The sequence below is a fragment of the Peromyscus californicus genome, unplaced genomic scaffold (genome assembly GCF_007827085.1).
Source record: "Peromyscus californicus insignis strain IS unplaced genomic scaffold, ASM782708v3 Scaffold_5__1_contigs__length_169319896, whole genome shotgun sequence".
Taxonomy (NCBI): Eukaryota; Metazoa; Chordata; class Mammalia; order Rodentia; family Cricetidae; genus Peromyscus; species Peromyscus californicus.
In genome coordinates this window covers 25,887,299-25,910,525 of record NW_026294573.1, presented here as the reverse complement: position 1 = coordinate 25,910,525, position 23,227 = coordinate 25,887,299, and the positions used below count along the sequence as shown (strand labels likewise).

General features: G+C 47.9%; 1 protein-coding gene across 4 annotated transcripts in view; it reads left to right on the top strand.

The window, feature by feature from the left end:
- The first annotated feature begins 9,173 nt into the window (after window positions 1-9,173).
- The window catches only part of Phc2 (polyhomeotic homolog 2), a 109,310-nt gene continuing 95,256 nt past the window's right edge, over window positions 9,174-23,227 (top strand). For all 4 annotated transcript variants that reach the window (XM_052718820.1, XM_052718818.1, XM_052718819.1 and 1 more), the window contains exon 1: window positions 9,174-9,293. The gene's annotated coding sequence lies outside the window, so the exon portion shown is untranslated. The remainder of the gene's footprint in view (window positions 9,294-23,227) is intronic.

Below are 23,227 nucleotides of genomic sequence, written 5' to 3'. Positions count from 1 at the left end.
CAATCCCTCCCCGGAAACCCGGACCAGCCATACAACTATCTCAAGACCCCAGGCCTTTCCTCCTCTCCATATTCTTGAAGCTCTTCGGCTGCATTCTTTACTCTTTCTTCTTGTCCCTGCGACCAAATATCTGTCAGAAACAGCCTAAGGGAGGAAGTGTTTACTTTGGCTCATGGTTTTAGTGAGTTTAGTTGGTCCTTGGTTACTTGGTCCCATGTAACACGGACTATTCTTCCCCTCTCCATAGACAGGAGACAGTGGATAAGACACAAGCTCCAAGAACATCCTCCATCTGTGACCCTCTTCCTCCAACAACTGTTACCTTTCCCCACCTTCCAGTAATGTTATCATGTTATAACTCTATCAAGGGACTGACATATTTGTTGTGTGAGAGCCCTAACAATCTAGTGATCGCTCTCTGTGTTTCTCTGTCTCTGTCTCTGTCTCTCTGTCTCTCTCTGTCTCTGTCTCTCTCTCTCTCTCTCTCTCTCTCTCTCTCTCTCTCTCTCTCTCTCTCACACACACACACACACACACACACACACACAAGTGTGGTCACTAATCTTCTGTGCAATTCTTCATACAGTCAACTTTACAGTGGGTATTAGTCATCACAGCAACACAAAAGCTCATTTAAAGTTGAGACACGCTCTGGAGCTGGGTAAGGACTTTTTGGTCTCAAGATTCCAGACCAACTATGGGTAGGCTTCTGGAATCTGGCGCCTGTGGTGTGACACCTTGCACAGCCTTGGTGCAGTGGGAAGGGGCTGGGACCTGCCTAGGCTCAGTGTGCTGGGCTTTGCTGACTCCCCATGGGAGACCTCGATTTGGAGGATGTGGGGTGGCTTGGGAAAGAGAGCTGGGGGGTGGGAGGAGGGAGGAGGGGGGTCTGTGGATAGCATGTGGAGTGAGTAGAAAATTTCTTAATAAAGAAAAATGAAAAAAAAAAAAGATTCCAGACCAAGACCCTTGAATATGCTTCTCTCTTGAACAATTCTTGGGACCCTGAGGACCAGCTATGTGGCTGGGGAAGCCTACCTTCTAGGCACCAGGAAGATAAATAGTACCCTCTACATTCTCTTCCATGGAATTTACACAAAGGGAGGGATTACTATGATGGTAAAATATCCACCCTAGGACTCAAGGCTGAAGATGATGATGGGCCCCAGGACAGGTCATCTGGACCTTTAGTGCCCTGAGAGTCTGCACATTGGCTTTTCTTTATCCCTGACTGGCTCTTCCCTTTCTCTGATGTGCATTATGGGAAATGTCTACTGACAACCATTCCTCCACTCCAGAAGCAGCCAGAGTAGGCCAGAAGTCTTGGAGGCCTAGAGACAGAATCCAACTGGTTGGCCCATCTTGGGTCAGATACCAACCGTGACCAATCGTCTGCTGTCTAGGGGTGAAGTGCATAATTACAGGTGTGTGTGTGTGTGTGTGTGTGTGTGTGTGTGTGTGCTTGCTCTTTCCCAACCCTGTAGAAGCAGGAAGGCCAAGGCCACTTCTAGAGATAGCAGGCAGGCAGTAGACAGAGGTACCTTCTCCACGTGTCTTGCCCAATGTCACTCAACAAGAAAATGAGCCACCGAGTGCAAATGACTCCATTGGTTTGATTTTCTTCATTTTAATATAACGATAGTTATGGAACAAAGGTCGTCGTGTCCAAGTGGCACCAGAGCTAAAGCCCAAGGACTCTGAATCCCATAAGGGGTCAGAGAGCTGAAGACCGAGAGAGAACAACACCTCCAGCACTGGCTCCCTGCTGCAGTGTAAACTGGGAGGAAGCCGGGTGTTTAACAGAGGCCGGAGTTGGGGGGGCGGTGCGGTGCTGAGTTACCAAACAACTGGACAAATTAGTGAAGGAAGGAATGATCAGATGGATGAGCAAACAAAAAGCTGCACTTCCAAACCTATTCCAGAGCTTCATAAAAAGACCACAGCCAACATCATCATCATCACTATTATTATTGATCTTGGATATCTGTATTAGTCAAGCATAGCATTGCTGTGACTTCACATAGGACTCAAACAACTTAAGGGAAGAAAGGCTTATTAGCCCATGGGTTTAATCTATAGTTCTTGGCTCTACTGATCTGGGGCGTAATTGTAATACAGAATACCTTTATGGCAGTGAGGGAAAGAGACCAGTGACCAGGCGTAACCATCCCCCAGGGACCAACTTCATCTACACCCCACTTCCTAACGTTTCCCCTATCCCCCAAAATGATGTCACTATCCGACAGCCAAGTATTCTGTACCAAAGTTTATGTAATTATATGAACATAGAGCCTGGTGGATGACATTGACTGCCTGTGTCCTCTATATAAGTAGGGGACTCGAATCCAGATCAATTACAAAGAACCTCTGGGGACGTGTGAGCAAAAGGCCTAACTCAGAGGACCTGATGATCCGTCTTCCCAAGGGGCTCCAGCTAACAAGCCGTCATCCTCAGGAGAGTCACAGTGACCACACCTGCCCTCATTCCTGGGCTTTGATCTCGCATCTGACCTCCCTCTCACCCCTGCTCTCAACTGACAACTCCTGCTGGGTTGACCCCATCTCTGACCCCTGCCTGACCTAGTTTTCAGCCTCACTGCTCCAAGCTGATCTCTCATCTCTTGACAGCTCTAGGCAGGACCAGATTCACACCAGCCACAAATATTAGTGTCAAAACACCATCCTTTCGTACGATGAAATGACAAGGGGAATATTCAGATTAATAGAACCCTGGCAATGGGATTCAAGCAACTTAAGCCAACCCAAGTCTGCTCCTGTCTGTGGGATGTAGACCGGTAACCTACAGAGAGCTTTTGGCACCATCTGGAGCCACATGAGTTCATTCACTGAACAAACAATTTGCATGTGTGTGGGGGGGGTGCCATGTATGTGTGTATGTGTGTACAGGTGCAGATACATGTGAAGGCCATCAGTTGACATCAGTATCTTCTTCAATCACGTTTCCACTTATCCTTAGAGACAGGGTCTCTTAGTGAACCTGGAACTCCCCATTAAAGCCAGGTTGGCTGGCCAGCAAGGCAATGGGGGTCCACCTGTCTCCATGTCCCTCCAGTGCTGGGTTACAAATGCACGGCCATGCTGGAGAGCCTTAGATCTTCATACTTACCCAGCAAGCACTTGAACCCCTGAGCTATCTCCCCAGTCCACTGAACAAATCGTTTTTCCAGGTACATTCCATGACAGTTTCTATATTAACACTGGGACCAAAAAAAAAAAAACAAAAAAAAAACCCAACAGATAAACAAGTTATTGTCTCTACCCATAGAGAGTCCCCTTGTGCCCAATTTAGCCCTTGTATACAGAGACAGTGTTTTTAGGATTAGGTGATTAATTGGGTAAAAGCAAAGGCAGGGTGGCAGATCACACTTAGAGCTGGCATGTTTCTAGCTTTGTGCATGTCTCCAAAGCCCTTCAGATACTGGATCAGCTGATGGAGCTTGGGGAACTTGGGGAACAACACAGGTTTTAATAGCTCCAATTTATCTAAGAACTAGATATTTGAGTCCAGGGTGATGGGTAGACTTCCTAGTAGGCATCAACGGGGCTTGGAATTAAGGTTTGGGATATTTTGTTCTGCTCCTAGCCAGACTTAATGGGTGATCCTAGACAATCCATACCCACTCCCTGGACCAAATCTTCCCCGGGTTAAGTTTCCTCTCTGACCATTCAGCTCCTTGGCAGAGTTGGATGAGTGTTTGTGGAGTAAATAAACAAATCTCAGCTGGGAGGTGGTGGTGCATGCCTTTAACCCCAGTACTCAGAAGGCAGAGGCAGGCGGTCTCTGAGTTCAAGGTCAGCTTGGTCTACTGATCGAGTTCTAGGATGTCCAGGACTATACACAGAAACCCTGTCTTGAAAAGCCAAAACCAAAACAAAGCAGAGAAAAACAAAACAAAACTCTGCAATCCCTCCTGGGTCTGCTACGTGAGTTTGGAGACTTTTATGGAGAAAGAATGGAATTGGCCAAGGAGGAAAAAGTTGGTCCCATTTCTGAGGGACCCTGGTAATACTCCTTATTGCTAGTAGTGTGAAGACAGACTACCATCACCCCTTTCTTTCTCTTCATTCCTTTCCTTTCTTCATTTTTTTTCATTTTCTCCAACTTATTCCAAACATACTATGGTGAGTTTAACCGCATCTCCAAAACAAGGCTATAGTCCGGTGCCTGTGACCGAGACTGTGTCTGGTCATCTAGTTACAACAAAGCTGCACTGTATTAAGGTGACTGGAGGAAAAATTGGGACACAGATACACAGAGAGAATGCCACAAGAAGACAGAAACAGAAATTACAGCGAAGCACCCATAGACCAGGGAATGTCAGGAACTGCTGGCAGGCACAGGAAACTAGAAGAGACGCAGGACAGATATCCCACTGAGAATCCAGGTCTAAGACACTGTGATTTCAGATTGTAGGCTCCTGGATTGTCAGAGAACACACCTGTATCATTTAAACCACCCAATCTGTGGTATCTTATTACAGTTAGACGTTAAGGCTCCTGTGGAATCACCCTACTGATGTTTATTAACAGAGCCCCCAGAGGGCTCCAGGGGGCCCCTGACATCTCTCAGAATGTGTCCTGAAGATGAGTCATCTTTGGATCCATGGCAGACCTCTGAAACCTAGAAGCCAAGTCCCCCATAAAGAAAAGGGGAACCTTTCCACACGACTGTTTAGCAGGCAGGGTTTCAGAGGTGTGAAGTCTTCCTCCTGGGACAGCCCAAGGTAAGCAGTTTCCATCACCATCCAAGAATGTAGGCTCCAAACCAGTTCTCATCTCAAAGGGAATAAGAGTTTATTCTGGAACCAAATACAAGTGATCACGGTCCATGCACATGGATTTGGGTTTCCCCAAATGCTATGCCCTGGTGTGGAAGTGGCTACATGAAATTTTATAGCTACAGAACGAAGACGGCCATAAATCAAAGTGTGTGCCAGACACACTGGGGGTAGGCTTGGGTGAGGGTGAGAGGTTACAGCAAATGTGAGAAATTCTGCTGTGGTTTCAGATGCTGTCTGACGACATGCTTAGCATTTGGACTAATGAAAGCTAGTGGTCTGCAATGGATACATTGTAAGGTTTTGATCATTACACGGATATTAGGTTAGACCATGGCAGTGGGTAGCTTTCAAAGAGACAAAGTAACTAAAAATAGCTCAGGATAATTTGGCTCTGGTCTGCAACATGTTAACTTCCCCTGATCTCAAAGTTTAGTCATTTGACTTTGTAGATCCCTTAATACAAGTGAAGCGCTTCCCTTTTTCCTTCCTCTTCTTCATCCTTCTTCTTGGAACTTGAGTTCAATAAGAATGTCACCCTCATTTCTTTCCAATCACTCTGTAAACACCTATGTACATACAGAGTGTTTACTATACTGAGCTCTGGTGGGACACTGGAGAGAGTGGACAGATGGGTGGAGGAGGGAATCACACACACACACACACACACACACACACACACACACACACACACACACACACAGCTAGAGTTTTCCTGCTTGGTCCACAGTCAGGACAAATCTCTCTCACCTGCCAGTCCCACAGCCACTCAGACCCGACCAAGTAAACAAAGAGACTTATATTGGTTACAAACTGTATGGCCGTGGCAGGCTTCTTGCTAACTGTTCTTACAGCTTAAATTAATCCATTTCCATTAATCTATACCTTGCCACATGGCTCGTGGCTTACCAGCATCTTCACATGCTGTTTGTCATCGTGGCGGCTGGCAGTGTCTCTGACTCAGCCTTCCACTTCCCAGCTTTATTCTCCTTCTTGTCCCGCCTATACTTCCTGCCTGGCCACTGGCCAATCAGTGATTTATTTATTGACCAATCAGAAACACACTTGACATACAGACTATCCCACAGCACACACACACACACACACACACACACACACACACACACACACACGAGTTCTAACAGTCAGGCTGAAGTTGAAAGCCTGTGAGCAGCGTGATGAGTTCTTTACGAACTTGGGAATCTGATCGTCTCAGCAGGACTCTAGCTCTGCCACAGACTTCCGTGGAGATCTTGGACAAGCTACTGCCTCTCAACATAGTGTGAGGATTAAAAAAAATGATGTGCCGGGCGGTGGTGGCACATGCTTTTAATCCCAGCACTTGGGAGGCAGAGCCAGGCAAATCTCTGTGAGTTCGAGGCCAGCCTTGTCTACAGAGCGAGATCCAGGGCAGGCACCAAAACTACACTGAGAAACCCTGTCTCAAAAAACAAAAACAAACAAATAAGAAAGGAAAAAAGAAAAATGATGTATATAACAGAAGGCCAAAGTAAGTCTTCCATAATTTAGCTATTTTTATGACTGGAGAGCTAAGTAAAAAATGGAGGATTACTTAGATTGAATAGAACCTCTGTCCTGTTCAGGCCTTCACCATCTCCTGCCAGACCCCCATCTGACTGAATGCTCAGAACAACTCGAGGCGGGAGTTGAAATCACCTCACAAATGAGGGCCCTGAGGCTCAGATAATGTAAAATCACTTGAGTTCACACTTAGAGCGAGGAGTGTGGTGGATCCAGGGTACAAACTGAAGCTCTCTAGAATAGTCTTCCTTTCCTGGACAACCTATATATGCAGCTTAGAAGGGACTGGGGTGGGGGGGGCAACATGAGTTGGAGAGAGGGTTGAAGGCACTCTGTTCAAGGCTGCAGGTACATCTACAGAATCTATTGGACTTAAGCGTTTTTTATGCTCGATTATCTAATACATCAGCAATGTTTACCAGAGGGTGCCCTGCATATCTACCTCTTAGTAACTCATTTAATCCCAGCAAGAACCTGTGACAGTGACCACTTTGTCCCATTTTACAGATAAGGAAGTTGAGGTGCAAGGGGGTTAAGGAACTTCCCCACTGACACTCGGGTGGAGGGAGCAGGATTCATACCCAGTCCAGCCACTCCAGGGACTCGGCCATTAACCTCTGTTCTATGCTTGGTGTCTTAGGGGAGGGGGGCTGGGGAGTTAGGGGTGACAGCCTGTGCACATAGTAGGAGGCAGAGGAGGATTAACACCTACAGCCACACTCCACCCTTTGGTGCAATTGCTGCCATAAGAGCATGAGTAATTTGACCTTCTAGGGAGAATAGCAGGATGGAGGTTGTTTAGCCCTGGGGCTGTCTGAGTCAACAACATCTAGTCCCTAGCCCACTTCCTGAACACTCCTTGTGCCTGGGCTTTGAGACCCTTTGAGCACAAAGTGCTCATTTCCTGTGGCCAGGAAAGACGGCACTGGTTCCTGAGGACAGCTCATCTCCCTCATTACGGCGCTCATAAAACTGCTTCAAGGAGCCTGACTTATGGCTGCTCGGCTTGCCAAGCTCCTCTTTGACAAGGAGCTACTTCGGTAATTTGGTGCTAGGAGATGTGCAAGAGAAACCAGGTCCTTTGAGTCCAGGAATTATTTATGGTCCCAAGAAGAGAGAATGTCATTCGGAGAGATAACAAGCCTCCACCAGCACAACAGGCTGTTTAATGTGCCACAGGGGATGACAGGCAGCTTCAGTGTCCCAGTACCAGGAAAGGAGGAGAGATCTGAACACATGGGTTGTCTGTCCCATGGGAGATCCTGTGCCAGATGTAGAAATGACCATAGCTATCAAGGATGGAGTCTTACCCACTGGACCAGGTCTGTATTACATGTCATTATACATTAATTCTTTAATGCTTCCAACATTCCCATCCTGTCTTGTTAGTGAGGAAACTGAGCCACAGACAGGTTATATAGCTTGCTGTAGATCACACCGCCGATGAGTGGCCAAGCAGGATGTTAATCCAAGTAGGTCTGCCTCTATGTTTGTGCCCAAAAGCACCACATAGTCACAGTTTACAAGGAAATTGAACTTTAAGTCAATTTGGTGAGATGAAATGTTCATATGTTTTAACTGACCTTGAATAATCCCTTAAAGTGCCTAGACAGTTCATTTAAACCACAGGGTCTGATCTATTAATCCACACATGCTACATTCACATCAGTGAGCTACCATGCTAAACAAGTCCATATGGGAATGTTGGTGCTTTTAGGTGAATTATACGATCCACAGAGGTGAAGGCGGAGAGACAGGGTTCTAGAGTCCCCTACCAACTTGGTGACTCTAATATTTATCTTCTGTGACCTTAATGCATGCCACTTGTCACAGAATATATTCCAATCTTGAGTGATTAGGGATGGCATTCTTATGCCTAAATCCAAATTAACTGAGCCTGATACAATGAGATCCCATTAGAATATAGCTTTGGAGCCAGATAAGCCAGGATTAGAATCTATTGTCTGAGGTACCGGAGGTATAAATGTGGACAATTTGCTTGCCCTTCCAAAAGTTCAGTGTCTGGATTTCTAAAGTGGCTATAGCAATACCGCGATTTAGTTGTGTGTAAAATTTCCTATAGCTTGAGCATACAGAGATCCAAATAATTAACTGTCGCCTCCTAATAGTTCTTTGGCCCAGGGCAAGTCCCATCATCCCCAGGCTTCATTTCTGTCATCTGTAATATGGGTATAAGGCTTCTGCCTCAGAATGTCACTGTAAGGCAGTGCAAAGGTGCTCTACAGGTGATGTATGATGATTCTCTCAACTGTTTGTATACAGTCTTTTTCTTGACTCTTTGAAATTGTGAGGGGAGAAAAACGCAGGAGGGCCCTGACCCTGAAGCTCTCATGTCTCCACTTTTTCTATGAAGTGTGGTTGTATGACTTTGGGTGAGTGGCTGAGCCTCTGTGAGCATAATAAGCTTGCCCCACTATCAAGTTAAGTTTATGATATGTACTTCCTGAGGTTACCCCGAGAGTTATCTGCAGAAAAGTGTTACGCACGTGGTTTAAGTGCTCAGAGCGTTTCCGGAATCTGAATTTCCCTAGCGAGGTCAATTTGAGGTGCTCTCCATACACAGAGTAGGAAAAGTACGCAGTGGTCGCGGTGCCGAGCTCAGGTAGCTGAGATGCTCCCAGGGGACCACAAGGCTCCAGCGCCTCCCCCCTCCTTCGCCCTCCCCTCCGTTGCCATGGCCACCGGTTCAGGCCCGGAGCAGGACCAAGGCGTGTTCAGTGCAATCTCCGCCTTTCCAGAGTGGCCATTGGCTGGAGCAGCCACGTGACCCGCTCCGGTATGCTAATACATGGTAATCGCCCCCAGGCCCCTCCTCCGCGGGCCGCGGCGGGGCAGCCAGCAGGGTGCGCGGCGGAGAGCCGAGGGGGCGGGCTGAGGGGCGGCCCCGGGAGAGCGCGGCCAGGTGGAGGAGGAGCGCGGAGGCCACCGCAGGTAACGGGCGGGCGCGTGCGCGCTGGGGCCGGCTGGCGGCGGCGGGGCGGCGCGCGGGGGACACCCGGCGCGGCGCGGCGGGCTTAACCCTTTGGGCACCCAGCTGTCACGGGGCGGCGAGCGGGCCGGGCCGCGTGAGGCTGGGCAGCGCGGTGGACACCGGCTCACCGCGGACCCGGACCCGCCCGGCCGCCGTGAGGACCGCGGCGATCTCGCGGGCCCGGGGCTCGCGGGCGACTGGGAGAGAGCCGCTGAAGTCCCCGCAGTCGCGCGATCTCGGGGGCGCGTGGCCTCCTTACGTGGAGAGGCCCGCCCCCTGTGGCCCGTGTCCTCGCGGGGACTGCGGGGGACACCAGGGTCTGGCCTGCCCACTGCGCTGCCTGCTCTGCAGCGGCCTGACAGCCCAGCTACTAGCACTTTTGATCCCTAGTTAAGCCTGGTTGGGGTTGCTGGAGGACGAAGGGGTTGCTGGAGGACGAAGATCGAGCCAGTGTGTGTGGGGGGGGGGGGGGCGGGGGGGGAGCAAACTGTGGCGGTGGTTGTTACTGGAAGGAGAAAACAAGAGCTATCTCGTTAAGCAAAAGCAGGTCCCAAGGTACGAGAAGGAGGGGTATCCAAGGCAGGCACTCCCCTCTCCCCCCCCCCCCCCCAGTCCTGTTTTCTGACCTGACACCGGTAGGGAAAGATTCTTGCAGGACACCAGGGTTTGTTGTCATGTCCAGAGGAAGCTCCTGCTTGGCTTGAGTTTCTAGCGAATTTCTTACAATGCTAGGTTTAAATCAACTTCCTCCTCCCTCTTTGCTCCTAGGTCTGCTACAGAAATGTTGTCTTCTAATTACCCCCTCCCCCAATTCACTAAGACGGGTGGCCTCTTTAGGCTCGTGGTGTAATTTAGCCTTGGCCACAATAGAAATGCTAGCGCGGAGATGTGCTGCTAATATCAAGGCGGCCCCGAGAGGTTTAGCGTGGAGGGGAAATGCTCGCGTCTCCAGGGTATGAAGAACAGCCTAATGTGCCGTTGTGGATGGAGCTTACTTTATGAGTCTCGAATCGTTTGTTCCCAACAAGGGGAAACGGGCTTCCAAGTGAAGAGCCACAGCAACCAAACCGAGTTCTGCAAATGAAGTGCAAATTGTACTTGCAGGCTGCTCTTGGTGTATTTATCCACGCAAGGAGGAACACTTGGTATATGCCAGGCACTCTGTTGTGTCTAGAGGAGGCAACACTGGGGAAGATAATTAGCCCTTGTCCTCAGAGAGGTGGTGGGAGAGACAAAATTGTTAGCCAAAGTGATAACAGAACACCAGATGGAGCAAGAACGAATCTGGTAAACGGGTCTAAGGTCAGAGAAGGCTTCCCAGAGAGCATACTTCAGCAAGGTGCTGAAGGGTGAATAGGAGTTTGTCACAAAGATTAGAAAGGACACCCAAACAAAGTTCAGTGAGTGCTCCCACTAAGGAAAATTGTATCTCACAGGAATAGCCCCCCTTTTTTATTTGGGAAGTGGCTTTATATTGCAATCATGTCTCCTTTCCTTTATCATGTAACTTTTTAGAAGCTGGCTTATATGTCTCATTGCTATCACAATTTTCCAGTGATATTTTCCCATCTATCCCCCCCATGGGCTTTTTTGAGCCTCACTCTTGCCTTTTGTCACCCACGGCTTCCGAGAAAAGGTTCAACAAGTGGAAATGGAAAATGGTGGTCCTCAACAACCTCAGGGTAGAGAGCCTGAACCCTGGGCACAATGCTGGACACTCAAGGCAGCATCGTAGGAGGGCAAACGTAAACCACATGCCAGAAAGTCACTGTCGGGGAAGCAATGGTGAGCCTCGAAACTGTGACTCCCAGAGCAGTAAGATCAGACACTAGAGAGTGAGTCAAGGAAGGACTGTAGCCGGGATGGTTGTGCACTTCTGTAATCCCAGCACTTAAGCAACCGAGTGAGGCAGGAAGATCTCAAGTTCCAAGCCAGCCTGGGCTACATACAGAGTTCTAGGTCAGTCTAAACAACACAGTGAGTTCCAGGCAGGTCGTAAATCGTGTAAACAGGCCGGAACCTGCTGTTAATGCTGCCAGCCATGAACAACAGCAGTGAGTCTGACAGCTTGAAACAGCTGTGCAGAACGGGACCGGCCCATCCCCTGCATAGACTATTTCCTGTGCCACCTCCTTCCTGTTCTCACTCCCTCCTTACTGCTATCCTTCCCTCCCCTTAGCGCCATTTCCACCTACGATTCACTTCTGTAGTTTCTTAAACTGAGATTTTAACTATTGGAGCCGATTTCCAGAACTGCAGTCAGCTGACCAGCCTGTTTTTACTTCCTGGTCATTTGGAAGGAAAGCAAGGATGGGTGCAGAATGCAAAAGATGGATCTCATCCCCAGAATTCAATACATGTTTGAATCAGATAAAGACCCGTTAGCTTTACTTAACCCAACATTTCTGTGTGTGTGTGTGTGTGTGTGTGTGTGTGTGTGTGTGTGTGTGTGGCGGGGGAGGGTATGCATGTACAACGCCTGTGTATATGTGATGTATGTGTGATGTGTGTGTATGTGTGTGCAGGCACGCACATGCCGCAGCATATATGGAGGTCAGAGGGCAACCTCAGCTGTCAGTCCTCACCTTCCACCTCTTTGAGGGCCTGGCTGCTGCTGCTGCTGCTGCTGCTGCTGCTGCTGCACCCTGTGGGCCAGGTTAGCTGACCTGTGAGCTTCTAGGGGTTCTCCTGTCTCCATTTCCCACCCCGCCACAAAAGCACTGAGATTATGACACTCAGGTCCTCACATTGCATGGCAAATATTATACCCACTGAACCATCTCCACATACACACACCCAAGCTTCTTTTGAGAATGAATCATACTAAGTCTTCGAAGCCAAAGGTTAAGCCAAGTAAAAGGAGGTGGCTCGGGTGGTCCCGGCTGTGCTCTGGCCTAGCAGGTTCTGTCAGTGCTGTGAGCATGAGCTAGCCTTCCAGCAGCCTTCTCCGTCAACCTAGTGACTGAACACCTACTTGTGTGCAAACCCTGCACAGTATTTGTGCCTTGGAGGAGACAGGAAATGAGGGAGGTGGCGTGGGTTGGGGTATTCACAGTTTAGAAGGATCTGAATCCTGTTTCTACTGTACTAGCCACATGGCTTAGGGTAAACTCCTTGACTTTGGTTTCTTCATCTGTAATAATGCCACTGGCTTCGTGTGTGTGTGTGTGTGTGTGTGTGTGTGTGTGTGTGTGTGTGTGTGTGTGAAGTAAACAGATCCCAAATGTAAGGCAGCAGTCGGCACCACTTTGAGCTGTAAAGTATTACACTGGTTTAGAAAGGAAAACCATCCAGCACTGTGATTCCCAGGAAGTGTTGTTCAGAGCCATGGGGGAGCCAGGTGTGCCAGCACGTGCCTGTAACCTCAGCATGTGGGAGGTAGAGGTAGGAGGATTAGGAGCTCAAGGTCATCCTCAGCTACATAGTGACTTTGAAGCCAGTTTGGACTACAGTAACCCCCCCGCTCTCAAAATGCAAATCAAGAGAGCTGGCTTAGTGGATCAAAGCTCTTGCCTTGCAAGCCCGACAGACGGTTTCCTGGAGCTCATTTAATAGCTGGATGTAAGCCAGGCATAGTGGCGCACAACTTTAACCCCAGCACTGGGGAGGCAGAGGCAGGCAGATCTCTGTGAGTTTGAGGCCAGCCTGGGCTACAGTGTGAGTTCCAGGACAGCCAGAGCTACACAGTGAGACCCTGTCCAAAAAAAAAAAAAAAAAAAAAAAAAAAAAAAAAAAAAAAAAAAAAAAAAAAGGCTGGATGGGAAACATCGTGTTTGTAATCCCCTCTTTTCCTCAACTGGGAAGTGGGAGGTGGACTGGGGAGAATGACCTGGAAACCCATTGGGCCAGCCGGAAGTACAGCACCGCAGGGGATGGAGGATGAGAGCCAACCCCCTACAGAGGTTGTCCCCTGACAGCCACAGCATGTGCCTGCCCCACCCCTCCCTCTCACACACATGCACACAAATAACAGTAATAATAATAATAACCGCATTAAACAGTGAAAGCAGCAGAATGAACCCAGAGCCATGATGGATTCTTCTGGAAGAAAGATGGGAGGAATTCCTGGACAGAAAACACAGTGCTCATAAAATGTGAAGCCAGCATGTTTCGAGAGTTTCAGGGATCAGCTGACAGGGCTGACCAGTCCAGCAAGCTCAAGGTCAAGTAGACAGATTGTAGGATCAGAGGAGCTGGTTGGAGGCATGAATCGGCAATCTGAAAAGTTAAGGTTCTGTCCTACAGTTGGGAAGTGGAAGATTTGGGCTTAGGTAAGTGTGGTGTCGTGAAAGTAATATTTGAGAAGGTTCCCCACGGTAGGGTGGAGACTGGAGTTTGGAGAAAATGGACCGCAAAGTCAGCAAGTTACCCGGTGTGGCTGGGACAGGGTAAGGAACAGGGGTGCTGTGCTGAAAAGAGGTGAGTCCAGCCAGTAATGAGCAAGACTGTGACTGGAGAGCAAAGACAAAGACAAAATGACACCAGTGTAGTCTTGACCCTGGGTGGACAGTTAGCGAAATGAGCCAGACCACACGGAAGACTGGTTTAGGGAGAAGAAGAGGTAAGTGCTAAAGTATCTCGAAGCAATACTCAGACTTCTCAGGGGGAAAACCGTGTTCTTGGGAGCAGGAGGTGACTGGTGTTCCAGAGAGAGAGGTCGGGAGTCTAATACGGAGACTGTAACAGTGGAAGCTATGAGGTTAGCGGAGCTCACTGAGGTAACAACATAAAAATACTAGTGTCGAGATCTGAAGATGGAGCCCAGAGACTGCCTCCCTTAGGGAGCAGGGGGAGGGGATAGAGTCCACATGGCAGAGAACAAATAGCATCCAAGAAACAAAAGCACTGTTCAACTTAGTTATGTGACTCGGGCATCCCACCCACCATCATGTGTGGTGTCTCTGATGGACACATGTCCAGACAGACATGCTGTTGGCTACGGGTATGGAGTATCACACGAGTCCAGGGAAGAAAAGGGTTGACGTGGAGAAATTAGCAGCAATGTGAAACTGTAGGGAGCTGGTGAGGAATGTGTGTTTTATTTAATAACTAGGAGGCCATTTATAACTTTTTTTTTTTTTTGGTTTTTCGAGACAGGGTTTCTCTGTGTAGCTTTGCGCCTTTCCTGGGACTCACTTGGTAGCCCAGGCTGGCCTCGAACTCACAGAGATCCGCCTGGCTCTGCCTCCCGAGTGCTGGGATTAAAGGCGTGCGCCACCACCGCCCGGCCATTTATAACTTTTTAAATGATAACATCAGTTAGGTGGGGGATTGGGCATAGGAACACTAGGTAGCCGGAGACAAAGAGGTGCGTAGCACGAGGCACAGATTAGAAATGGCAACAGTGTGTAGACTATCCTTGCACATTTGCCACTGAAGGAAGGAAAGTGATTAAACTTAGCCTTCCCTGTCTGCCTCATAATTTTGTTCTGAAATATTCTGGGTTTTTTATACCTTTTACTGGTGGTTTATTTCTGTGTGTGCGCATGCACACTTGTGTGTGTCAGTACATGTGCATGCACGTGCATGCATGTGGAGGCTAGAGGACAGCCTCAGTGTGTGTGCATGCATGTGTGCGTGCATGTGGTGGCTAGAGGACAGCCTTCCTTGTCAAACCGCAGATGCTGCTAATCTTGAGGTTTTTATTGTTATTGTTTGTTGTTGTTGAGATAGGGTCTCTTGCTGGCCTGAAACTCACAGGTTTAGACAAGGCTGTTGGGATCCCAGCAAGCAGCAGGGATCCACCTGTCTCCACCTCCCAGCTCTGGGATTACAACAGCACATGCTGACATTTCCAAAACAAAACAAAAATATAAACAAACAAACAACCCTAGGTTCTGTGATGGACCCAGGGCTTCATGTCTGTATGGCAAGCATGTTACAAACTAGTCAGCTTCCCCACCCCAGCAATTCACTTCTTGAACTTTAAAAATTGCTGTCTGCACCATGTTTCAAACAATAACCATAGAGTTTCCATTTATTGAGTGCTTGCTGTAGACTGGGAATTTTGCTCTTTACCCCATTAAATTCCTCACAATCCTGGAAGAAATTGCCTTAAAGACGCTTAGCAAATGAGTATCAGGATAGGGTCTGTGACTCAGGGCTGGCCAGTTCTGACTCAGGCTTTACACATGACCATGCTGTACTGTGTTTGGAAGCAGGACTGGCTCTATGAGGCTGCAGCCTACATCTTGAGCTCAGAGGGCCATATGCTTGTCTTAATGCCTCGTGACTGCTGTCTGTGATCTTGGCTGTTGGGACAGGGCATGCGCACACCAGGGCTTATGTGTGGAGGTCAAAGGACAACCTCTGGTATTGGTTTTTTGCCTTCTGCCTTGTCTGTGTTTGAATAGCTGGCACATGAGCTTCTGGGAATCCTCCTGTCTCCACGTCCCATGCTTAGGAGTGCTGGGAGGACAGCCATGTACTAACACATCCAGCTTTATGTGGGGTGTAGGGATTTGAACTCGGGTCTTCATGCTCGCACAGCAAGCAGGCTGGCCTACTAAGCCACCTCTCCAACCCTTGAAAACTTTATAATTTGTAACAAGAGGCCCGGAGTGTTCATCTTGTGATAGGTCTCATAGATTATGTAACCAGTTCTGGCTGAAGGCATCAGCAAGATGCCTCCTAAAGCTGGAAAAGCTTTCTCTTTTTTTTTCTTTTCTGTGGCCCTTATTTTGGGTAGGTTGTTTGGTGGCCCAAAGTCCTTACTGTGCCGTGGCAATGATCACATTTCATTTGGTCCTCACGTTTTGGAGACTCTTTGGGTCTAGAATGGTGGTATAGAGGACAACAGGGGAGTATTTTGAACTTCAACTTGATACCAGCCAGCATGAGAGGACAGAGAACTAGGAAAGCCTTACCGGATGGAACTGCAGTCCTGGGGATACCTTCTGCGCCCACTTAAAACTACATGAGTTCACTTCTATTTGCTTTTGTGGTCCTTTGCAAGCCTTTTGTTCATGGGAGGTCTAGGAGACTTTTTCATCTGCTGAGAGAGAAATGGGTTGGACAGGTGTGCTGTGATTGTCTGCCCGATCTCGAACCCCTAACCAGGCGGTGCCCCTCTTCCCCCTCAAGCCATGGACTCCCTGTAGGGTGGAACCACAGGCCAGTTCCCACAGCTGCCTGCACGGCTCATGGCACACTCTAGCCTTTGTTCCATGCTCTGCTGGTCTACACACAGGGGCTCTTTCTCCTTTGTGCGTTCATTCATAGTCACCTGGTGCTGGCGAGTTAAGTTTCTGTGTTCATGGTTATTGCTGCCCCCAAACCATTTTCCACTCACCCTGTTGTTCCCCCACTCCTCCATGTAACAATGTAACCAAATACTGACTAAATCCTGACATAGCTTGAGACTAACCAACCCATTGGTCGAGCCCTATCAGCCTCGTGGAGGAAGCCAGACAGGGTTCACCTCCTTTCTTTATCTGTCTCCTTCCTATTAATTGTGCATGTTCTTCCCTTCCACTCCCAACACAGGCCAAGTAAATTTAAGAATGTGTAAGAATGGGAACATGAAAAGATTTTGGGGTACATCTGTAGCATATGTCTTGAACCAAACCTTCAATGGTTTTCTGTAGGCTCCTTCTGGGCAAATGGCGGTCTTGCTACAGTAGGTGAAGTGGGGGTCTGCTACAGTAGATGAAGTGGTCTGCTACAGTAGATGAAGTGGTCTGCTACAGTAGATGAAGTGGTGGTCTGCTACAGTAGATGAAGTGGTGGTCTGCTACAGTAGATGAAGTGGTGGTCTGCTACAGTACATGAAGTGGTCTGCTACAGTAGATGAAGTGGGGGTCTTGCTACAATAGGTGAAGTGGGGGTCTCCTACAGTAGATGAAGTGGTCTGCTACAGTAGATGAAGTGGTGGTCTGCTACAGTACATGAAGTGGTCTGCTACAGTAGATGAAGTGGGGGTCTTGCTACAATAGATGAAGTGGGGGTCTCCTACAGTAGATGAAGTGGTCTGCTACAGTAGATGAAGTGGTCTGCTACAGTAGATGAAGTGGTGGTCTCCTACAGTAGGTGCAGTGGTGGTCTCCTACAGTAGGTGAAGTGGTGGTCTCCTACAGTAGATGAAGTGGTGGTCTCCTACAGTAGATGAAGTGGTGGTCTGCTACAGTAGATGAAGTGGTCTGCTACAGTAGATGAAGTGGTCTGCTACAGTAGATGAAGTGGTGGTCTCCTACAGTAGATGAAGTGGTGGTCTCCTACAGTAGGTGCAGTGGTGGTCTCCTACAGTAGGTGAAGTGGTGGTCTCCTACAGTAGATGAAGTGGTGGTCTCCTACAGTAGATGAAGTGGTGGTCTGCTACAGTAGATGAAGTGGTGGTCTCCTACAGTAGATGAAGTGGTCTGCTACAGTAGATGAAGTGGTGGTCTCCTACAGTAGGTGAAGTGGTGGTCTGCTACAGTAGATGAAGTGGTGGTCTCCTACAGTAGATGAAGTGGTGGTCTCCTACAGTAGGTGAAGTGGTGGTCTCCTACAGTAGATGAAGTGGTGGTCTGCTACAGTAGATGAAGTGGTGGTCTGCTACAGTAGGTGAAGTGGTCTCCTACAGTAGATGAAGTGGTGGTCTGCTACAGTAGATGAAGTGGTGGTCTGCTACAGTAGGTGAAGTGGTCTGCTACAGTAGATGAAGTGGTGGTCTGCTACAGTAGGTGAAGTGGGGGTCTGCTACAGTAGATGAAGTGGTGGTCTCCTACAGTAGGTGAAGTGGTGGTCTCCTACAGTAGATGAAGTGGTGGTCTGCTACAGTAGATGAAGTGGTGGTCTGCTACAGTAGATGAAGTGGTGGTCTGCTACAGTAGGTGAAGTGGTCTGCTACAGTAGATGAAGTGGTGGTCTGCTACAGTAGGTGAAGTGGTGGTCTGCTACAGTAGATGAAGTGGTGGTCTCCTACAGTAGGTGAAGTGGTGGTCTGCTACAGTAGGTCCTTAGTACCTGTTGCTGTGGAACACCCTCCCAAGCATATCTGCTTACAACCTGCAGGCTCTCTTTCTCCGTGAAGATTCATCCCCAGTGTCATTTTTCAGGGGCCTTTCAGCTCACTTTCTCTCCCATCATCCTTTCTACCCTGCCACCTCATCATAGCACCTGCCACACTGTTGCAATTTTGGGGACTGTATTTTTCCACCCCCATGACTCTGTTCCTAATGCTGTTCTCTGAACGTAATAGATGCTTCATAAATGGTTGTTGAATGAACTTCATACTTTCATTCTCCTCTAGAAAACAGCAGAGTCTCCAGGTTTGTGCCCTGTGAAAAATACACTCTTCTTTGTTCCCCCTTCTGTAGACTCAAGTGTCATTGATATTAAAGGAAGAAACTGTAAAGAAACTACTACATATGCAAAGGGCGCTTGACCTGGCGATTCAACTTGCTCTGGGGAGGGCTGCTTAACCTTGTTGCGGTCTGTAGGCCCCTGTGCCATCCCTGTTCTGGAGCCAGCTCTGTCCCTCCTAAATAACAACGTATGCTGAAGTCAGCATTGGTTCATTGTTGACGTCAGGGTCTGTGTGCAGCTTACTGCTGTATTCCCAACACCAAGCTGTCTGATAAATACTTGTCAAATGAATGAACGAAACTCCATGCTTGATAGCACATGCCCCCTTCCTGCCACCCAGGTCCTCAATCTCTGTCATCCAGAGCCTCTGGTTTGCTTCCTTATCCCATGGGACCTAGACTTGTCACCTAAGCTCTTGACTCTCCCCCTGCTTACTCAGAACTCAAGTGCCTATTTGTCTCCTGATCATTGTAACCTATTACACCCCAGACGCCCGTAGGAGAAGATCCCTCTTTCTACCTGCAACCAAAAATATCCAGAATTCATGTGTTGTTCATATCCAGAATTACGTTCAGATCTCTAAAGAAAGTGAGCAGGAAAATACATTGGAAAGGGTGGGCGGGTTCTAGCAATGCAGGGAATGCTCTGCTGCAGGTGTCAGATGCTGTCTGATGGAGGCAGGATGGGAAGACACAGGAATTATAGGAAAGAGAAGCCCCTCACCCCAGAGTTTCCTTGAAGTCTCTCACCAGCTAGGAGAATCCCCACACAGTTAACTTCTGCTGTGAGGAATGTGTTCTTTTCACATAGAGAGAGATAGCAACAAACCACGCTAAGGCCTGACTGTCTATGTCCTCATATAGGGCCTCACTCCCCTCCCACACATTTTCTGGGACTCGAAAACAAGACTACATTTACAGTGATGATACCATGCTTCTTGTCTCTTGGTGACCTTACCATTAGTCCTGTCAGGTGCCCCCTCAGGAACCACCCTGAGGTCCCCTTCAAGTTACTTGGCAACCAGTTGCCATGATAGCTTTAAACCTAACCAAAGTAGTGTCTGTAACTACTGTAAAGGCAATGGATTGTGGGAGCTGGAGATGGCTCAGTGGGTAAGAGCGCTTGTCCCTCCAGCGACCTTATCAGGCAGCTCACAGCCACCTTAACAGTCGGTTTTTCTTCTGGCCACTACAGCACACATGTAGACACACAAGCACAGCACACATGTAGACACACAAGCACACACATGCACATTAAAAAACGAAAAAGACAGTGATTCCTTAGAGAAGCCCACATCCATGCCTCTGAGTATGTCTTTCTGTCTTTGGACTCCCTCTCTCTCTCTTTCTCTCTTTCTCTTTCTCTCTCTCTCTTCTCTCTCTCTCTCTTTCTCTCTTTCTCTCTCTCTCTCCCCGCTCTCTCAACACTCATATTTAACGTCCATACTAAAATGTCTTTAATAAACCTCGACTCTGCTTCAAAAAGAAAAAGTTGGCAAATCCTTTTTTGGGTAGAAACCGAGGTCTGCAATTTTGCGAGCTTCATCAAGTCCCCAAACATTCGTTTGTAAACCAATCAGTGAATTGAAGGGGAGGAGAAGCCAGTGTGTAAATACAGTTGCCGGCCGGGAGATTTCCCTGACAGAAGTGTGAATGTCACAAGGATGTACACAGGACAGATGGCACTGTGGGACCTGATAGTCCTGTCCTTTCTCATGGGATCAGTGAGGCTCGAGGCTTTTCCAGGGGCTTGAGGAGGAAGCTCTCCAGGGCAGGGCAGCTCTCCAGGACAAATGATGGCTGTCACGGAGCACCTGTTCCTTTGGGTAACTATCTGGAAGCGAAAAGTTCCTGTGAACCCATTTACGAAATAGGATTGTTTTATTTCACAAGTGTTTATTTGGCACTTTTTCAAACGGTCCATTGCACACAAGAGACGATGGTGGTAAAAGCGTGGCCGTAGTTTGAAGGCTGGAGTTCACACTTAGATGTTTTGCAAACTTGACCCTAAGTTACTTTTTTTAAGTATAAGGAGATCTGAGCATTTTTAAAATGTTTTGATGCTTTCGTAGAAACAGTGTTAACACTGGGGCCATAATGGTGCATGCCTGTGATTCCAACACTTGGAAGTCTGAGGCAGGAGGATACTAAGTTCAAGGCCAGTCTAGGCTACATAGTGAGAGCCTATCTTCAAAGAAAATTTGGGAAAATGGATCAAGGAGATGACTGGACGGGGTGAGTAAAGGCACTCAATACCCAAGCCTGACAATCGTAGATGTCTGAAACCAACAAGGTGGAAGGAGAGAATTGACACCTGCAAGCTGTCCTCTGTCTCCCATGTGTTCTGTGGCCTGTGTGGGTCTACATACATATGCATGCACACCCACACACAAATAAATAATGTAAAAGAAAGTAAGTGGAAAGAGTGTGAGCAGTTTATCTCCTGCTGCTTCTTTTGTTTGTTTGTTTTTTCGAGACAGGGTTTCTCTGTGTAGCTTTGGAGCCTGTCCTGGAACTCACTCTGTAGACCAGGCTGGCCTCGAACTCACAGAGATCCGCTGGCTCTGCCTTCCAAGTGCTGGGATTAAAGGCATGCGGCACCACTGCCTGACTTCCTGCTGCTTCTTCCTTTGATTCTCAGTAAAATCCTCTTTCTGACTCATAAAGCAGAGTCTCAAGGTAGGTTTCTGACTAGGGACAGAGTCATTTTTCCTGCAAATAAGGGACTAGGGAAGGACACATCTGTCTCCATTGTGGCTGAGATAACAAGAGCCCCCATTTCTTACCCCTTTTCTCTTATGCTTTGTTTAAAAGAAGTGTGATTTTCAAGCCCTGTTGTGCTTTAATGCATGGATGGTTTGCTCCATGAGTGGCTGTCACTGTCACAGTGACTCCTGTCACTGACCTGTGTGGAGCAGGAGATGGAGGCCAATCGGAGGGACACTTAGGTTCCAGCCTTGTCTCTGCCACTCAGCTATGACCCGCATTCTTCCTCCAGTCCCAATCTGTGCCCGTGTCTTCTTGTGTTTGATGGGAATCCCCATAGCCCGTACCTTGAAGAACTAATGAAATGAACTAATGAGATGGTCTAAGGTATTTGCTGTGTAGTGAGGCTGTGTTTGTTTGCTGTGACCTCCTATTTAATTCCATTTGAAATGGGGAAGCTGAGATGTGCAGAGATACAGAGCCTTCCTGGAAGTTGCAGTAATGAGTCTGGACTCCAAGAATTCTCCTTCTTTTTTTTTTTTTTTTTTTTTTTTTTTTTGGTTTTTTCGAGACAGGGTTTCTCTGTGTAGCTTTGCGCCTTTCCTGGATCTCGCGCTGTAGACCAGGCTGGCCTCGAACTCACAGAGATCCGCCTGCCTCTGCCTCCCGAGTGCTGGGATTAAAGGCGTGCGCCACCACCGCCCGGCTGAATTCTCCTTCTTAATTGAGTACTGATGTTCTTTCATTCCAGTTAGCAAGAGGGAGAAAGGCAGAATTCAGATAAAGAAAAGACTTTTAAAATAGAAGCTATTTAATCCCAGCACTCAGGAGGCAGAGGCAAGCGGATCTCTGTGAGTTCAAGGCCAGCCTGGTCTATAGAGTGAGTTCCAGGACAGGCTCCAAAGCTACACAGAGAAACCCTGTCTCGAAAAACCAACAAAAATAAAAATTAAAATAGAAAATAAAATAGAATTTCCTTACAGAAGATAAAGTATGTGAACGTGACATCACGTTTGTCTCCAGTGCATGTAACCTGTGGCCTGCATATATCCAGGATGAATATTAATGGCTATGAATTTGACCCAACACATTTCCATATTTGTAGATGTCAAGGTCATGGACACCCCTGCTTAGTGTTATTTCTTTCATTTTTCTATTAATAACTCAAAGTGTTTGTTTGAGAAGTAGAGTTTTTGTTGATTGTATCATCCATACCCTGACTCTGTTACTTAGGAATAATGCAAGTATAAACTTGTTCATTACAACTTGGTCTGTGACAATGTGCTCCCATCCCCCAAGGAAAAAAGCAATTAGGCTTTTATTAAATTTTACAGCAAGGGCTTAATTTTTCACAGCATTGCTGGCTATGATTATTTGTCCCTTATAGAAAATATTTAGAATTAAACCATTTTTATGAACTGCTCCTGTTCTTTTTTAAAATAATTTTTTGAGAATTTCATACTTGAACACAGCTTGGTGTTCTTAATCCAATCCGGTTAAAAATCAGAATTAACTATTGTCGGAGAGTGACTGCATTCACTCCCGGCTGTGGAGAGTGACTGCATTCACTCCTGGTTGTGGAGAGTGACTGCATTCACTCCCGGCTGTGGAGAGTGACTGCATTCACTCCCGGCTGTGGAGGCATGCCAGGCCCTGGCTGGGGGCTGGCTGTATTAACTGGTCTTGTGTGTCAACTTGACACAGGTAGAGTCATCAGAGAGGAAGGAGCCTCAGTTGAGGAAATGCCTCCACGAGATCCAGCTGTAAGACATTTTCTCAATTAGTGACCAACGGAAGAGAGAGCTCAGCCCATGGTGGTTGGTGCCATCTCTGGGCTGGTGGTCCTGGGTTCTGTAAGAAAGCAGGCTGAGCAAGCCATGGGAAGCAAACCAGTAAGTAGC